Source organism: Agelaius tricolor, unplaced genomic scaffold (genome assembly GCF_023055355.1).
Source record: "Agelaius tricolor isolate 1412-34295 unplaced genomic scaffold, bAgeTri1.0.p SCAF_11, whole genome shotgun sequence".
In the NCBI taxonomy this organism is placed as follows: domain Eukaryota; kingdom Metazoa; phylum Chordata; class Aves; order Passeriformes; family Icteridae; genus Agelaius; species Agelaius tricolor.
The window spans coordinates 13,622,809-13,639,067 of record NW_027269271.1 but is presented as its reverse complement, the minus strand read 5'-3'; the positions used below and the strand labels follow the sequence as shown (position 1 = coordinate 13,639,067).

The window sequence follows — 16,259 nt, the reverse complement described above, 5'->3', positions numbered from 1 at the left end:
CATATTAATGCTGTTGACTTCACAGTTTTGGGGGATGTGAAAAAAAATAAAGGGCTAGAAGGTTATGTGGGAAGCAGTGGTTTGAGAGTCAGTTTGTCTGCCTGGCCGTGTGTCTACATTTGAAATGATGTAACTCAGCTGTGGCCTTCAGTAGCATTTTCCTTCTGAGAAGGCTGTGATTAACTATCATAATTAATTGATTATACATAAAATGTAATTATAGGTGTTTCATACTTTAAGTATAGTTAAAAAAGAAAAAGGAAAAATGTGTTAAGAATTCTGGAATTGAGACAGTAATAAAAGTAGCAGCTGGATATGCAGATGTTCATAGTGAATATAACGGGATGCAGTAACAGGAAAGTCTTTTTAAGAGGGACTTACCTGAGGAAAAAAAACAAAAACCAATTGTCAGCAGTATAGCTTCACCTCAGTGGTGGCTGGGAGCATAGGAACGAATGTCTTGCTTAGGAACCTGAGAATTTTCTGTCTGTCCTTTGCATGTAGGCTGCTGCTGCAGGTGTTCTGAAGGCACCATCCACATCCAGTGGGGGAGGCTGAAGCCTACAGCCAGCGGGGCCCAAAGCTGTGCCCTGGTTGTGTTCATTGTGACACTGAAGGGACACTGCTGGCTTCAACTTTTAAACCTTTTTTCTTAAGCAAAAACCTAAATCAGAGCAAACACATTTTTTTGGGAAAAGCTGTTGCAGAATCAAAATAGTGTGAGAAAGTCTATGTATTATTCTTACGAGTACTTATTTAATGACTACAAAATTATAAAAATACTAGATTAGTGGATTTTTAAACAGAATTGAAAAAAATAATCCATTAACTGGATGTTCTCAATAAAAGGCAGTGTTGCATATCAAATTTGCTTTTAATTTAAGGATACTTTTCAAGGTGGTAGCAACAAGCACTTATCATTGTTCTTTCATCCACTGTCAGTAAGAATGATGTATAAATGAAAAATTTTTAACACAAGTCAAAACTGCCTGGCCACACTTAAGATTCCTGTTTTAACATGATAAATATATTCTCTAGATACTACTTAAAATTCTCCTTAGTGAAGGTAAAAATTAAACTTCCAGGAATTTTTCACAGTGCATAAGTGCAGATTTGAAATTGAGATCTGTAGAGTTAAAGGAAGCTGTGCTCATTGCATGTCATGGAAATGACACAAAGATTTCTGTGACAGGTCTTGTTTGATGGTTCTGTGGATTTTGTATTATTACTGCTTCTTTGTGATGATCTTATTTCTAAGGAATACTAGAAAAAGGTAAGTACAATAATATTTAATGTCAAATGTAGTGACTGTTAAAAAATAGCCAATTTCAATGGCTATTGAAATTGGCTCTTTTCATAGCCAAATGAATATTATCTTTACAGCTGCTGTTAATGTGTAAAGATACAGGATCTGAACTTGTGTCAGAGCTTGTAGGAGGCATCTGTGGTGAGCTGCAGAGCTGTGAGGCATGGAGGGTACAGCTGGAGAGGGCCTTAGAGAGATGCAGGTTCCTTTTAGCTAAACAATGAATACTAGCATTGCTTCAGCTTACAGCATTGAACTAGTTAATGGGGCACATTCCCTCAGTCCTCTACAGCAAAGGTTTTGGGTATTTTTCAAAGAAAATTAATGCACTTTGCTTACCCTCTGTCAATGATGGTTACAAATAGAACTACTATTTCAAGTAATAGTTATAAGCCATTATTTTAATGGTTTTACAAATACCTGGGAGGACAGACTGCAATATTTCATCTGAGAAAGGACTGAATATTAAATAAAGGTAGCCTCCCATTGGGTCCTGCTTTAACCTCCTGCTGGTTTTGGAAGGTGAATTTAAGAGCTGAAAGCATTTTAGATTAAGTGCTAGGGGAGAGGTTCAGTAGGACTTAGATGGCAGATTAGCACTTTGTGTTCATAACAATCCTTTCCCTCTTTGCCTTTTCACTTCAAACACATCTTTTCAAGATGCAGAATTTAACTTTATTCAGGTATACAGCTGCCTTATACTGATCTTCTAATAGTCACAGGTAATAGATTAGTCTATTAATTATTAATAATATTTTTCTTTTCTTTAATATTTCTCCATACTTTTGGTATATTGGACTGAGAACTGGGATTTTCCCATTAATTCAGAAGGCAGGACTTCTAAATGCAATTCTCGAGGCTGCTACTCCAGAGAAAAAATTCTCAAGTCATGACCTGTTTTGCTTTAGAAGTTAGAAATAGTGAAGTTGTTGAAAATGTTTAACTCAACACTTAATGCAAGACTTAAATGCAAGCAGAACATTTAACTTCTCAAACCAAAAGCAAATGTTTGCAATAATAAACTGTTCCTTCTTTCTCTGCTCTATTCCTTCTTTTTATGGAAAAATACCTTTGGCATCTCAGCTAGGGGTAACAAGGTATTGCCAGTGTGAAATATTTTTGTCCATTGTGAGAAGTAAAAGTGAATTGCTAATTGTAGTAACTTTTTTTTTTTTTTAATGGTAGTGTTATATAATGGAAATACTTGTCTACATACGGAAAGAGAATTTAGAATAATTGCAAACCATTTTAGTACAAACAACAGCAAAACAGCTATTGGAATATCAAGCCCTTTAATTATATGGGGGAAAAGAGAGAAACATTAGAAGTTGCATGTAAGGTTGTCATTCTATATTTCTTCTGACAGAAGAAGGCTATTTTGAAAGGATTTGATTATTCAGCTTGTAGCTGTTATAGTAGACAGACAACCAAAAGGCAGTTTGTCTTTCTAGATAAATTCTGGTTATCAATTATGTGATGCAGACCAATTAAAAATATTTTAAAGTTGTTCTGGTGCCTTTATTGCAGGCAGAATTCAATAAGTAATGAAATAAACTGATAAACCAAGTCAATATGAAATAGTCTCACACTGAAACTAAATTGCTACTGTCAAAGTCCCCATTCACTTGCTAAAACTTCTGTTTCTGGTTCCTCTTCTGATCCACTGCAACACCTGGCCTGCACCTGTGACATGTCTTGCAGAGTAGTTGATTTCCAAAATGCCTTGATGGAAACCAAGGGGTTTAGTGAGCAACTAACAAATTGCCCCTTGTTTCTGGGTGAGGGGTGCATAGCTATAGGGAAACATGAAGAGTATCTCCCTGTTGAGCTATCCGGGATCAGGCAGGTAGCCAGCTTGTTTTGCAGATGGATCAGTAGTCACAACAGTATGGTTCTGGTGTCCAGGTGTTCCAGTGGGGTTTTTTTTGGAGTTGAGCCAGAAGCCAATCTTTTCTAAGAAAAGAAAGTGATAATGAGTCATTCACAGATGTCTCAAACACACTTAGAAGCTAAATGTCTTCCTACTGTAGTAATAATAACATAATATTAAGAGGTGAAGGCCATCAGCTCAGTCAAATGGAATTAAGAAAGAGTCTCATACTTTCTTTTTCCTTTCCCTTAAGTATTATTTATTACTTAGCAATAGCAACCATGATGGGCTAAATGCTTTCTTGCAGCCATAATATCATGGACTCAGCAAGGAGTGCATAATTTGACAGATGGATTTTGCTGAGGACGGAGTGCAGAATGCAGGCAGGGTTTTTCTGATGAGGTGATGAATATTAGTTAAATTGAAATAGTGGGATCAATGCTCGTTTCATATAGCCTGACCTTGCCCATTCAATGTTTTTTCTTCTTTGTTCTTCTTGTCTGCTTTGTTTCCATGACTTGTTTTCAACACTAAGAGCAAAAGCCTCATACAGCTGCACTGTGTGTATCTCCCAGTTAGCTGTGCACAAAGCAGTGGGACTCCAGCACATCTGCAGGTGAAGCCTCTACCATGGCAGCAGCCTCTGCCCTGCAGTGGAGGATGCAAGTTCCAGGCAGGAAGGCACCTGTTAGGAAAGAGCAGCCTGATTGCTCAGATGCAGCTGTTGCCAGCTGCTGCTGTAGTGTCTTCTTGCATGCTCCTGTAGCAGGGGCATCTTCAGGGGTAGCAATGTCAGAGGTTGCCATGGGAGCGTGGCTGATTTGCAGGGTACATTTCTGCAAGGGACAAAGAAGAGCGCAGTGGAAGAAGAAAGGGAGTCCTCTCAGAATATCTGCCATGCCACTTAACAGACGCAGTAAGAAGCAGTAATGAGAAATGGAGAAAAGGAAAAACTTGAGTTCTGTCCCACCAGCTTTAAGGCCTATAATGTAAGATGAGGGAATTTGGTGTGAAATGATAACTTTGGAAGACAGACCTGGTGAAAGGAGGGTACTCAATGCTGCTATATCAGCTTTATAGGAAAGATGAGTGACATTCAGTTGTAAGGGAGTGGTGCTGTACAGGAAGTATCTTATAAAGCACAACAGCATAAAAAATATTATGGGAGAAGAGCAGATCCATGGAACCACTGTGGGCAGAAATCTTGTGCTCTAATGATAATGCAGTGCTAAGATTGTGTTACCAGCCCCCTGCTCAGACCTATAATAGTGCTCAGGAAATGTGAAATGAGAGTAGGGAAGCTGCAAATTCAGTACAGGCAGCAACAGTGAGACATTTCAGCAGGTGCCCTGTAGAGACTGGATTGGTGCCTTCTCATGATGGGAAAAAGAGAGGATGCATCCAGATGTGCAAAGTGGCTGCTTCCCAGAACACCTGGTGCATCCAGAAAGGTGTTACTCTGGATGATGTGCTCCCAAGTGATGCACTGGAGCTGCTGGGTAACTAGTGACTGCCATAAGATCACATGGAGCTCTGCAGCCAAAGAGAGCAAAATAAACACATGCAGAATGTGGGCATTGGTTTTAAGTACAGGATCTGCAGAACAAGCAGACAATTGGACAAAAAACACTTAAAGAATTATTCTAAAAGGCCTATAAGCACCCTGAGGGCTATTAACAATACAGTTATTCTAATAAAGTTATCAGAAGCCCCACATATATCTCAAAGTAAAAAAAAAAGAGAATACTAAATCATCCTCAGGAGCTTACCTCACTAGGTAGAAACCCCTGTAACCATTTTGTTACAGTGGAGGGCACTGTAACAAAATGGCCAGCTGCTGGAAACAGGAAAGCCTGCTCAAATGAACAGTAGAGGAAAGTCCTTAAAACATGGCCAGCCAAATACAAACAGGAAATTAAAAATCTCATAAAGAATTAGAAAAATGTCTCACAAAAGATGCTCAAGCTGTTGACAAAAAGCTCCTTAGTATATCAAACCCAGGAAATCAGTGGCACTACTTGACAGCAGCAGCATAACTGGGGGCACTCAGTGGAAAGCCTGGACCAGGGATGGTCAGTGAATTCTTTGTGTTGGGCTCTGCTGCTGAAGGTGATGGGACGATCTTTCACAGGAGTTTCTTATTAGCTGTGTGATGGTGGTGGTATCTTTTTTCTTTTTACTGTGTTTTGTATTGGTGGTTGTGTGTTTTTCAGCAGGTGGGTCACAGAAAATAAATCAGCCTGGAGTGAGTATCGAGAGAAGCTGTGCTGCTGCTGCATCCCATCCTCACAGGAAGCTGGTGGGCTGTCAGTATAAGTCCTGTCCATTAATTTGGTTCTAGAGGGTAACCTGGGAATTACTCACCAGTGTGTCTGATCTCCATATGTGGGGGGATAGAATGTAAGAAAATATAGTTCAGAAGGTAATCTCACCCCTGAGGAATTGCAGCTGTACTAATAACCAAAGATTAGGAACAGGCCTGCCCTTAACAGGTCCCAGCTGTGTCCAATGAGGATGAGTGCTATAAAAGAGTGGGTTAGCTGGTTGAGAAGTGAGCTGGAGTTTGTTGGCTGTGCTGTGAAGAAGGAGGAGTCAGTGCTGTGAGGAGCTGCCCGTGAGACATCACTGAGAAGGTATGGGAGCTTTGCAATAAGATCACATCCATACTTAGTGAGCTGGTAACATCCCGTTTAAAGAATAGCACCATTCAGTATGTGGCTAATCATAAGTACAAGGTCCTTGCAATGTGAGCCTGTAGCCCAGAAAGCCAGCTGCCTCCTGGGCTGCATCACAAGCAGTGTGGCCAGCAGGCTGAGGGAGGGGATTCTGCCCCTCTGCTCTGGGGAGACTCTACCTGCAGTGCTGCATCCAGTTTTGGAGTCCTCAGCACAGAAAAGACGTGGACCTCTTGAAGCAGGTACAGATGAGGCCATGAGCTGATCAGAGAGCTGGAGTACCTGCCTCATGAAGACAGGCTGGGAGAGTTGGGATTGTTCAGCCTGGAAGTGAAGGCTCTGGGTTACCTCTTAGTAACATTCCTGTACTCACTGGGGGTTTATAAGAAGGAGGGGCACAGACTTAGCAAGGCGTAGCAACAGGATGTGGGGTATTGATTTTAAAGTAGCAGAGGATAGACTGAAACTAGAGATAAGAGTTTTTCTTCAACAGGGCTTGGTGCAACACAGGAACAAGTTGTTCAGAGCAATGGTAGGTCCCCCATCCCTGGTAACATTCAGGATCAGATTGCACAGGGCTCCAAGCAAGTTGATCTAGTTGAAGCTCTCCCTGCTTATTGCAAAATAGTTTGATTAGATGATCTTTGTAGGTCCCTTTCAACCCAACCTAATCTCTGATTCTAAAACCTCTTGTGTAAAAGCTAGTGTGGCTCTGGCCACAATGGCACCCTGTCCTGGATCAAGGATAATGTAGCCAGCAGGACCAGGGCAGTGATCACACCTGTACTTGGCACTGGTGAGGCTGTGCCTCGAGTTCTGTGTCCAGTTCTGGGCCCTTCACTTCAAAAAGGATGTGGAGACACTGGAACATGTCCAGCAAAGCACAGCAAGGCTTGAGAGCCATCACTTGTCTGATGGGAAGTGGCTGAGGGAGCTGAGCTTGTTGATTCTTGAGGAAAGGAGGCTCAGGGCCTCACCACTCTACAACCACATGGAAGGAGGTTGGAGCAAGGTGGGGGCTGGTCTCTTCTGCAGTGAAAGGACCAGAGGAAATGGCCTTAAGCTGAGATGGGAGATTCGGAGATTAGATTCAGATTCACTAAGATTAGACAGGAGAATTGTTCTTTCACTGTTAGGGTAGTTGGGCTGCCCTGGAGGTGGTGGAGTCACCACCCTGGAAGTGTTTAAGGCACTGTGTAATACAGTTCTGGGTCTGGCAGTGAGTAGTACAGTTTAGTGGTTACAGTGGTGGTGCTGGACTGACAGTCAGACTGGGTGATCTCAGGACCATAGTCATCGGGGTTGGAAGAGAATGTTAAGTTAGCACAGGTAAGTGAATGGTAGAAAAACTGAATGTACAACTGTTCACACAGTCCTGAAGTCATTCAGCCCCTGAACAAGGGGACTTTGGAGGAAATTAATGCCATTATTGCCATTTCTTTTTGAGTCTTAAAGTTTGGGAAGGGAAGAGAGCATAAAATGGGTATAGATCTATCAATGGAGGTCTTTAGTTCATCCTCTGTGCATATGTTAATTAACTAACAAATGGAGAAATAAAACACAAATTTGTGCTACTGGACCTGCAAACTTGAGAGAAGTGTACTTCCTACTAGTCTCTTCCTTAAATGACTTTTTTAAAAAAAAAATCCTGAACACCAGCCAACTTTATTGTAGCCAACTTTATTGCAGCTAATTTTATGTTCTTTTCAGAAATCAAACTCTTGCAAATGAAAGAGATATTTGTGTTGATTCATTGGGAGTATGGTGCACAGTGTGCATAAACTTAATTGCAGAAATATTGCTACACAAATACTATTAAATATTGACCACAAATATATGAGTTTATAGCTAGAAAGTGTGTTTTTCATTCACTTCTGCTGAAGTAATTTTCTTTCCTTTTCTCCCTTAGGCAGTGGTGTGATTTGTTTATAACACTATATGTGGGTCCCAAAACCACACGTTTGAGCAAATGGTTAAAGCAAAATTGACATTACTAGTTATAAGTTTGATACATTAATATAAGAAACAGAATTCTCTGTATCTGTAAAACTCCTAGGCAAATCATCAACAGTAAGTCAATAATCTCCTCTCACTGTTAGAATATGCCTTTTCTGTGGAAAAATAGATATAAATAGATTGAATATAGGGTTTTTTTCAGACCCTGGGTCTGACTGACTTGCCTGATTTTGAAATGTGAGGATACCCATGGACCCCTGGTTTCTTTATAACTGTGTTTGTATAATTTTTTTTTTGTTTTGCATGAGTCTTTCTACTATGAGATAAAAGTCAAAATCTTGGCTCTTCTGAAGTGAATTTGAAGTTTTAATTTTAAAAACCAAACTAACCAAAAGCAAACAAAGCATCCTCTGTAATGTTTCAAATCAAATATGTTGATTCTCTTAAGAGCTTGTGCAGAAAGATACTTTATATGGAAAAATAGGCTGGATAGATCCTGAATGCTTATAGAACCTTTATACGATCTCTGATGTTCTAGGTAATTTTATGTAAAGGCTCTAAAGTTGCCCTTTGATTACAGTCATTAAGAGGCCAAAACCATTTGTTAGCCAGGATAGGCAGTGCTGAGGGGATGTGTGTGATGGCTGCATTGCTATTAGATCTGTCTGGTACCTTTGAGGCTCTTTGAAAGATCTCTTGTAAAACAGGGAGTATATAGAAAGTATTGAGTGTTAATATGGTCATTTTCCTGGATGCCCAATAGCCTTCAAGTCATAAAAATGAGCAATAAGTTTTGAAAGAAAATAATTAATACCTACAGTTTCAGAAATTACTCTGTTAATGGATGTTCTCATCAATTAAACTTAATGGTCTGAAAAGTGTTATTGATTGCTTTGATGTTTTATCTAAACACACACAAAAAAGGGGAAAAAAAAGTGATTTGTTTAATTTTATTTGGTGACTGTTTTCATGCCTGTCTGTAGTGTGAGGAATGCTAAGGGAAAGTTGTATCAGTCTTTTTTTAGTCTGTGAATCTGTTTGCTCATGTCGTATGGCATGAGTGGGCCTGGCTCCTCTGTGCAGGAGAGACTGATAAGATCATTTTAGGGAAATCTAATTATTCCTTGAACTGGAAACTTTCTTCTGCTGCACAGCTGAGGGAAGCTTGCACACATCTTATGTACCATTACAAATGGTTTATTAAATTAGAGATCTGTGTGACTTGAAGATCAAGTACTATATTATATGTACTTAGTATCCATAGGGGTTACTTTTACTTCATTATTTACTTGCTCGACTTGATAATTTTTTAAGAGATATTGGCTAATTCCTGTTCTTCTTCCTTACTTCCCCCTGGATTTTGTTAGGTGATCCAATCAGAAAGTGGTTTTGGGTGGTGGTAGGTAAGGGGATGATGTGGTGTGGCTGCCTCCTGTGTTTGGTTTGCTGTGTCACTGAGTTTGGGGGCAGGCAAAAGCACCAGTATCAGCGACTGAAGTTTATTCAGTTCATTCCTTCTGGTCCACAGACCATGCCAAGGTTGGCTGTCATCTTGTGCACGGGATTGTAAAGCTACTGGAAGGGTAATGGTGACTAAAGCTACCGGAGGTATTTGTAAGCCAAACTTACATTTATGTGGAGGCGTGTTGGTAAATGGTGTATCTGTTACTTTATCTGTGGTAACAGTGACCCATCATGTGCCTTTTTCTCACCTTTGACTTTGTCATGTCACCATCTCAGGCTGTTGGTTCCTTCATGTGCAGGAAGGGGCTGGAGGTTGCATTTTGATGTTAAACATTACATTTTTATGAACACTGTTATAATCTTTAATCAATTTTAGTTACCTGATTCTTCAATTTCACGTTTTTATTCCTGGTTTCTACTGTTACTGCCATTTACTTGGCAGAGACAGGAAGAATGTGGCTGTTTCATCTAATTTATAACTTAGAAACACGTTTTGAGAAATAAAAAACATATGCAGCTGATTTCTGAGGTTAACTGTATGGCCCTGACAACTATCTGTCTCTTTCAGGAAATGCTTAATAGGCTTAAAATCATGTGGTTTAGACTTCTAGGATTTTTATTTTTCTTTATAATTCTGTCTGTCTTGGGGAATATAGAAGAGAAAGTTAGGACTGTCGATTAATTTGGTTGCCTCTTTTTTAGTGCATTTGAGAAGTACTTGACATAGCTTTTTCCTGTATCTATTTAGAGATTGGGTTATTTGGGGTAGAGGCTCTGACAAGTGATGACTTGTGTTGGATATGTTATGCTATTCCTGCTAGAACTGAATTTCCAGGTATTTCCCCATTAATTTCCCTGTACTTTTCCATCTGGTATAAAAATCTTATCCATCCCCTGTCAAGAGACCAAAGTGGAGCAATTGAAACCCCAGCTCTGCTCTGCTGTGACCACAGGGAGGCAGCTGCTGAACTAAGTCAGAGGGTGCTCATGTTCTGCCTGCCAGGAGATGCAAGAAAGAATGAGTGACATCCTCTCAGTGATTTCTGGCATTTCTCCTTCCTAAATGCAAGGCTGCCTGCCAGCATCTCTTCCTTTTGAGCAATGATGCTCTGCCCTTGTGGTTGTGAATAATGCCTGGCCCCTGCTCAGTCTTTGTAAAGAGCTGCTTTTAAAACAATACCTTGTTTGTTGCATTCATCTCTGACTTCCAGCAGTGACCTTGCTTATACCTACATCTTGTTACAGTTTATTTTCAAAAAACTTTGATCTTCTTTGGTACATCTGTTGGAGGAGCACTAGTCTGCAGACTCGTGTGTAGGATATATCAGTTGGCAGATGAAGATACAGAGCAAGACTGTGCTAGCTTGTTCTTGTAACTCAGACTTAATTCATTACCCTGAAGATTTTACAGCCTGGAAAGGCTTAATTGAGTGGCAGTAACCATAGCCAATGTTTGTCCTTTTGCCTCTGCTCTCTATCCCACAATATGCTTGATATTGACTTCTCTGTTTTAGTCTGCTGGTGTGGAGGCAGGCTTGGTTGGATTTATTCTTCTGTGATGAGATTAAAAAAAATACCAAGTTTTTTTGTCTTAGATGGGAGGTGGGAGAGTTGGAGAAATGGACCATGCCTCTCTATCCCTTCATATAAACCAACAGAGGGTTTACTCTTTTCATAGAAATGAACAAGCAGTCAAAACTTTAAACCTTGGAAGCAATGCACAAGAAAAATTGTTGTTTACATGCAGGCTGTTGGGTAAAGAAATAGAAAGGGAGAAAGGTTATGAGTAAACATCTGTGTATGTCTTTTGCTCAGTCTTAATTTGGCAATGAGCTGAGCGGATAAGAGTTCATTTTGCTGTAGCTGGCAAAAGTTGGTGTATCATATATAGAGTGTGTACACAGAAAATGAAATGATACCATGCTTCTCTATTGAGGGGTATCATTTTGTGGTATGAGAAATGGTGTCTATACATTTTATGGTAATGAGATGATTAAAATCTGTGGTAAAGTTGTATTCTGAAATTCACTTCAAAAGTACTTGCAATTAACATAGGAAAAAGTAAAAATTTACTTCTGGAAAGATAATGAGATACTTTGCATTAAAATATGCATTGATCATGGTTAACATAATTTGCTTTAAGAAGTTAAGAAATTAGAATGCTAAGATTTGCACAAACTTGCTCTTGTTATACAGGATTAAATTTTATTAAGGAGTGGAAGGGTTTGTACTACTTTGGTTATTATTATAGTTTTTTCCTAAGCATTTTCAGTACACACCATGCTCAATTCCATGAGCACACCTTCCCATGCTCACTAAGAACCAAACATGAAGTATTTATTTAGACATTCCTGAACATTTTTAAGAGTCATCAAGTTTAATGAGAAGGTACAGAACTCCATTGTCTCTACGAGATAATAATTGTCTACGGTAGAATGAAATGGGTGTTAAGAAGTCATATAAAGATGAAATAACAGGAGAAATCTTGCTAATTAGAATAAGTGAAGTTTATCAATATCCATTTATTTAGTGGAATTAAGCAGTCTTTTCTTCTCTTTAGGTTACTTAATAGTCCCATGTGTACGATACTCCAAATCTTTTTCGTTGTGGTTTAATTAGTTTCTTCTATTAACCTTCTGAACTTTGCTGTACAGGTAAAGGGTATAGGGCTGTAATGTTTGCTGTTTGTGCTATATGTTAAGCAGTGGCACTGTATTTACATGATAGACTCTTTTTTCTTCTCAGTGCTACAGGGAAAGACTTTGATCTTCCAGGAATTGTTTTCTGTCAGTAGTTAAGTGCCTTTTGTGTCTGGGTATTCACTTTTATTTGAGTACACTTAGTCAGAAATAAAACCGTGAACAAATTACTGGAGTTTAATCTTTGCAGATGTGATTTCCTTTTCAATCCTTTGAATATTGTTCTAAAACCATCTGGTACACTTAAATTCACATTTATGCGGTTGCTTTAGAATGAGTATTTTCTGTTAAGGCTATCTCTGAAGCAGACAGTCTTCTTGAAGATCTTGTACCTCCTTGCATTGCACCATTGACTGTTTGGAGCTTAGACCCTAAGGCTCACACTGATGATTTTAACTCCTATTACACTATTGATTCCAGAAATCCAATGAAACTGCATAATACATTTTTTTTCTGTTTCCATCTATTATAATATCCATATTTGTAAACAAACCTTCATGATGGAGCAGATTTTTTTCCTAGGAGTCTCTGCTTTTCAGAAGTCTGAATCAAAACCAGCTTGTCATATTGACTAAGAGATAAATTTGATGTTGCCTGGTCCATCTCCCTATACAGACACATTTTGACACAGTGTATTTGAGTGCTAATAATGACATTAGAAGATGTTGGAAAGAGATCTAATTTGGCATGCAGGAGTGACTTTGCTGTCATCTCCTATTTTCTGCACAATTGACAGCAGATACTTGGGGCTGAATTTTTCTTTCAGGTCAGATTTCCAAGGCATGAGGCTGTCTGTTAGAAACAGATAAGACCAAAACCAATACAGAAGTACTTGTTGGAAGTGTCAGCAGTGCTGAGGATTTAAAAAGAGTGCTTCAGTTTTCTGTTTATGACATGACACAACAAGATATATTTCACTAGCAATAAAATCCAACCAACAACCCCATGCCAGTTTTTAAAATTTCTCACTGGGAAAATTTTGTATTAGTAGTCTTATCCAGGAAGAACAAAAATTTTTTTCAACCAATATATTATTTTGTCACACTCTCTAGCTAGTACTGTTAAATTATTTTTCAAGAAATCAAAGTAGGTGTAAATGCCCTCATGATCCAAAATGCTTTCAAGCTTTCACTGTCAGACAAATAAAATTTATATCTGTGCTTAATTTTTTAGTGTGCAAGGCACTGAAAAAGTGTATGAAAACATTATCTGAGGTAAAACAAAACCAATATGCTTCCAAATATTTCCACAGATGTTTCATACACTGTTGGTTCTCAAACAGCCCATTTCATATCCCACCTCTTCCTTTCAGCAAAAACAAGTGGGCTACTTATATGATTCTGTTGGTGAATGTTACTGTCTAAAACTTCCCTCAAAGAGCACCAGTAAAGAACAACTCCTGCCCACCCTGCTCCCGTGCAGCCACACCAAGAGCTGCAGTGAAGCACCGAGCTGCGACCTTCTGAGGCCTCCTTTGCTGGAGCCTGTGAGTGGAGAGGATACCAGGGCTACACCAGCCTGATACCTCCATTCCTGGTCACCAGTCTCATGACTGCAATATGAAGAGTGACCAGTTGTGCAGTAGGCCAGGTGCTGTGGATGTCAGTTCAGCCTCTTAGTTGGGGAATTCATTGCGTGAAAGTGGGTCTTTGCTCTCTGGAAAAATACTCTTCTTTGAATTCCCCTGTCCTGACTAATTGCTCTAATTAATTTTAATAGTTTATTATCAATCTCAATTCTTCATTAAAATTGGTAATGAAAATACTCAAAAGGAATTCTGAAAGTTTTGGAGTTGAAATAGTGTTTTCACTACATGTTTTCTAGGCTGTTCCCAAAATCCAAGAGAATATATATATATATATGTTTCATCAGATGGGGAAAGGAGTGGGAATGTATGAGAACTATAGTTTAATCTAGTGAACAGTTTTGCTTCTCAGTTCTTTGTCTGCCAGATCAGGCTTTGAAAAATAGCAAAACTATTTTGAGATTTTTAATAAACAATCCAGGAAATTGGAAGTTTTCATTTTGACAGTTTCAAGATGAAGTGCTTTAACTTTAATATCAAAAATAATTTTTCATCTTTAAGCATCTTTTTAGAAGGGGCAGAAAGCAATTTCATGTGGAGATGACTGATCTTGATCATGGGTGATGTCACGTCCCGTTGGATTAACAGTGCAGGGAAAGTAGCTTGGCTGCCGCTGAAGATACATTTGCTCTGTAAAAAGTAGAAATTTTCTGGTTTGGGGTTGTAATGAAATATGTTTCATAAGTATCTAAGAGTAGTAAGGAAATAAAAGGAAAAACTTTATATGGAGTTACCTGGATTATCTGTTGTGCAAGCTGCTGATCACATAAGGAGTGGAGCATCTTCCCCAGCAGGAAGGAGGACACTTGTCCCTCTGTGCTGGTCAGTAGACCTCAGCCCCAGATTAGAGTAAATCTGACTGATGATGGCTTTTAAATACGAGACCTGAAGCTGAATTATGAATAATATGATGGTTGATTTTTATCCATCTCTAGGTAACAGTGTTCTGAGTTTTCTTTCCAAAAAAGGCATTTTTGTAATGAATTGTGAACAAGTAACGCTATGGGTAGTGGTAGATGTAAAACCAGCTACAAGATTAAATCCCTATATGAATATCTGGTGAAATAGAAAATAGACAGAAAATATATATTTACCCTTTAGTGGTAAAATGCATTGTAGGAACACTGACATGTGTTTTTTACTGAGCCAGTATTTTGAACTGATAAATGATTATCATCTACTAAAATGGCACCAATAGAACAAAGATCAAAAAGCTAATGCCACACAAGAGGAGATATCATCTTACAACCCTATAAATTTCAACTATGTTATTAGGGCAGAAAGCATGAGCATGTTAAATATTTTCTCATTTCATGATAAGGAATTCAAATAGTTTAGAAATAATTTTCTCATAAACACAGAGTATGTGATCAGCTTACTCCAGGAATAGCTAAAATGAAGTGCATGGGGTATGGCAAAGATGAGATAATAAATTGCGTGAATTATTATTTTAGTTTATTTTTGTTTGTAATAAAACTTAATTTCTTTTGCAAGCATATATTTACAGGCTTTTTTTGCTGCTGTTACCTTGCTTGTAGTAATTTTTACACTGTGCTGTATTAGGCAAGTAGCACCATAGCCAGTGATTTGGCTTGCAGTAAAAATAAATTACTGTACCTGTGTACAGGGCTGTGGTGAGCTTAGGTCACCCCTATGTGTGCTCAGCTGGTCTCAGTCAAGCTCCCAGAGTCTCCAGGAAGAACAGCCAGCTCCAAATCCTTATTATTCAACATGCTGAACAAGATCCTCTGAATTGCCTAGGCTGGTAGAAAGGGGATTGTGCTGTGGCTGGGACCTGCCTTGTGTTCAGCTGAGCATCCCACCTGGCCTCTGAATTGGCATCACTCTTCCATTGCTGCTGCTCAGGAAGGGACCTGGCCTCTCTGCTCCTTCCTGGGTTGCCTCTTACCACTAAATAGCTGAGCTTAACAGCTGGGGATGGAGCCAGTGCTCCACAGCAAAGTTTTCTCTGCCATGGGACTTGGTCAAGGTCAGTCTCCTGCCTGTCACCGGAGCAGTTACTTTTTTAAGTGGAGGGAATGCATTTTTACAGGTCTTTGCTTTTATCTGTGGTTCCCTGTCCCCTTGTTTCCTCTATTCTTTTGTTTCCCCTTTCCCTCCATTTCTGGGAGCATTCAAAACCAATATCCCATCCTATGTTTAACTAACTGTGTGGAAATGTATATTACAGTTGAGTATATCTGCTTGAAAACATCTCTCTCCTGCTTTCTCTGCAGTTAAACTAGAAGAGTTTCTTAACGTATGTGACGTGCGAGTCCAGATGAGTTAAATAGATTTTATTTTATTTTTGGTTCTATTCACTCAATAGAATGATCCATCCTGTGTCGAAGGTGCTTGTGCAGTATCTTAGTTTTCCTCAAGGAATATGTAACATTTATCTCTTCCCAAGCACAGTGTTGGAGGACATGCTTTCTCTAATAGAGTGTTTGGTTTAAGCCCAGTGGTCCATAAAGCCCTTTAGGTTGCTGCTAGGTTGCAGCACCCAGGGAAGAGAAGGCTGCAAGAAGAAAAAGATGAGCCAAAGTATTTTTGTGGGATAGTTATCCTCAGACTGAGTGATATGTCAGCTCCCTGACAAGTCCTGGGATATACGTGTTTCAGAATCAAGCAAGCTGGGCAAACTTGTTCATGCATGGTCCCCCTTCCTCCCTTGCCCCCCTCCCCTGCTGCAGCATGGGACCTG

General features: G+C 39.3%; 1 long non-coding RNA gene across 1 annotated transcript in view; it reads left to right on the top strand.

The window, feature by feature from the left end:
* LOC139594303 (uncharacterized) overlaps window positions 1-16,259 on the top strand; it is an 88,267-nt gene that overhangs the window by 25,847 nt on the left and 46,161 nt on the right. Inside the window, exon 2 of the long non-coding RNA XR_011680591.1 lies at window positions 5,390-5,497. This is a non-coding gene — a long non-coding RNA (uncharacterized lncRNA). The remainder of the gene's footprint in view (window positions 1-5,389; window positions 5,498-16,259) is intronic.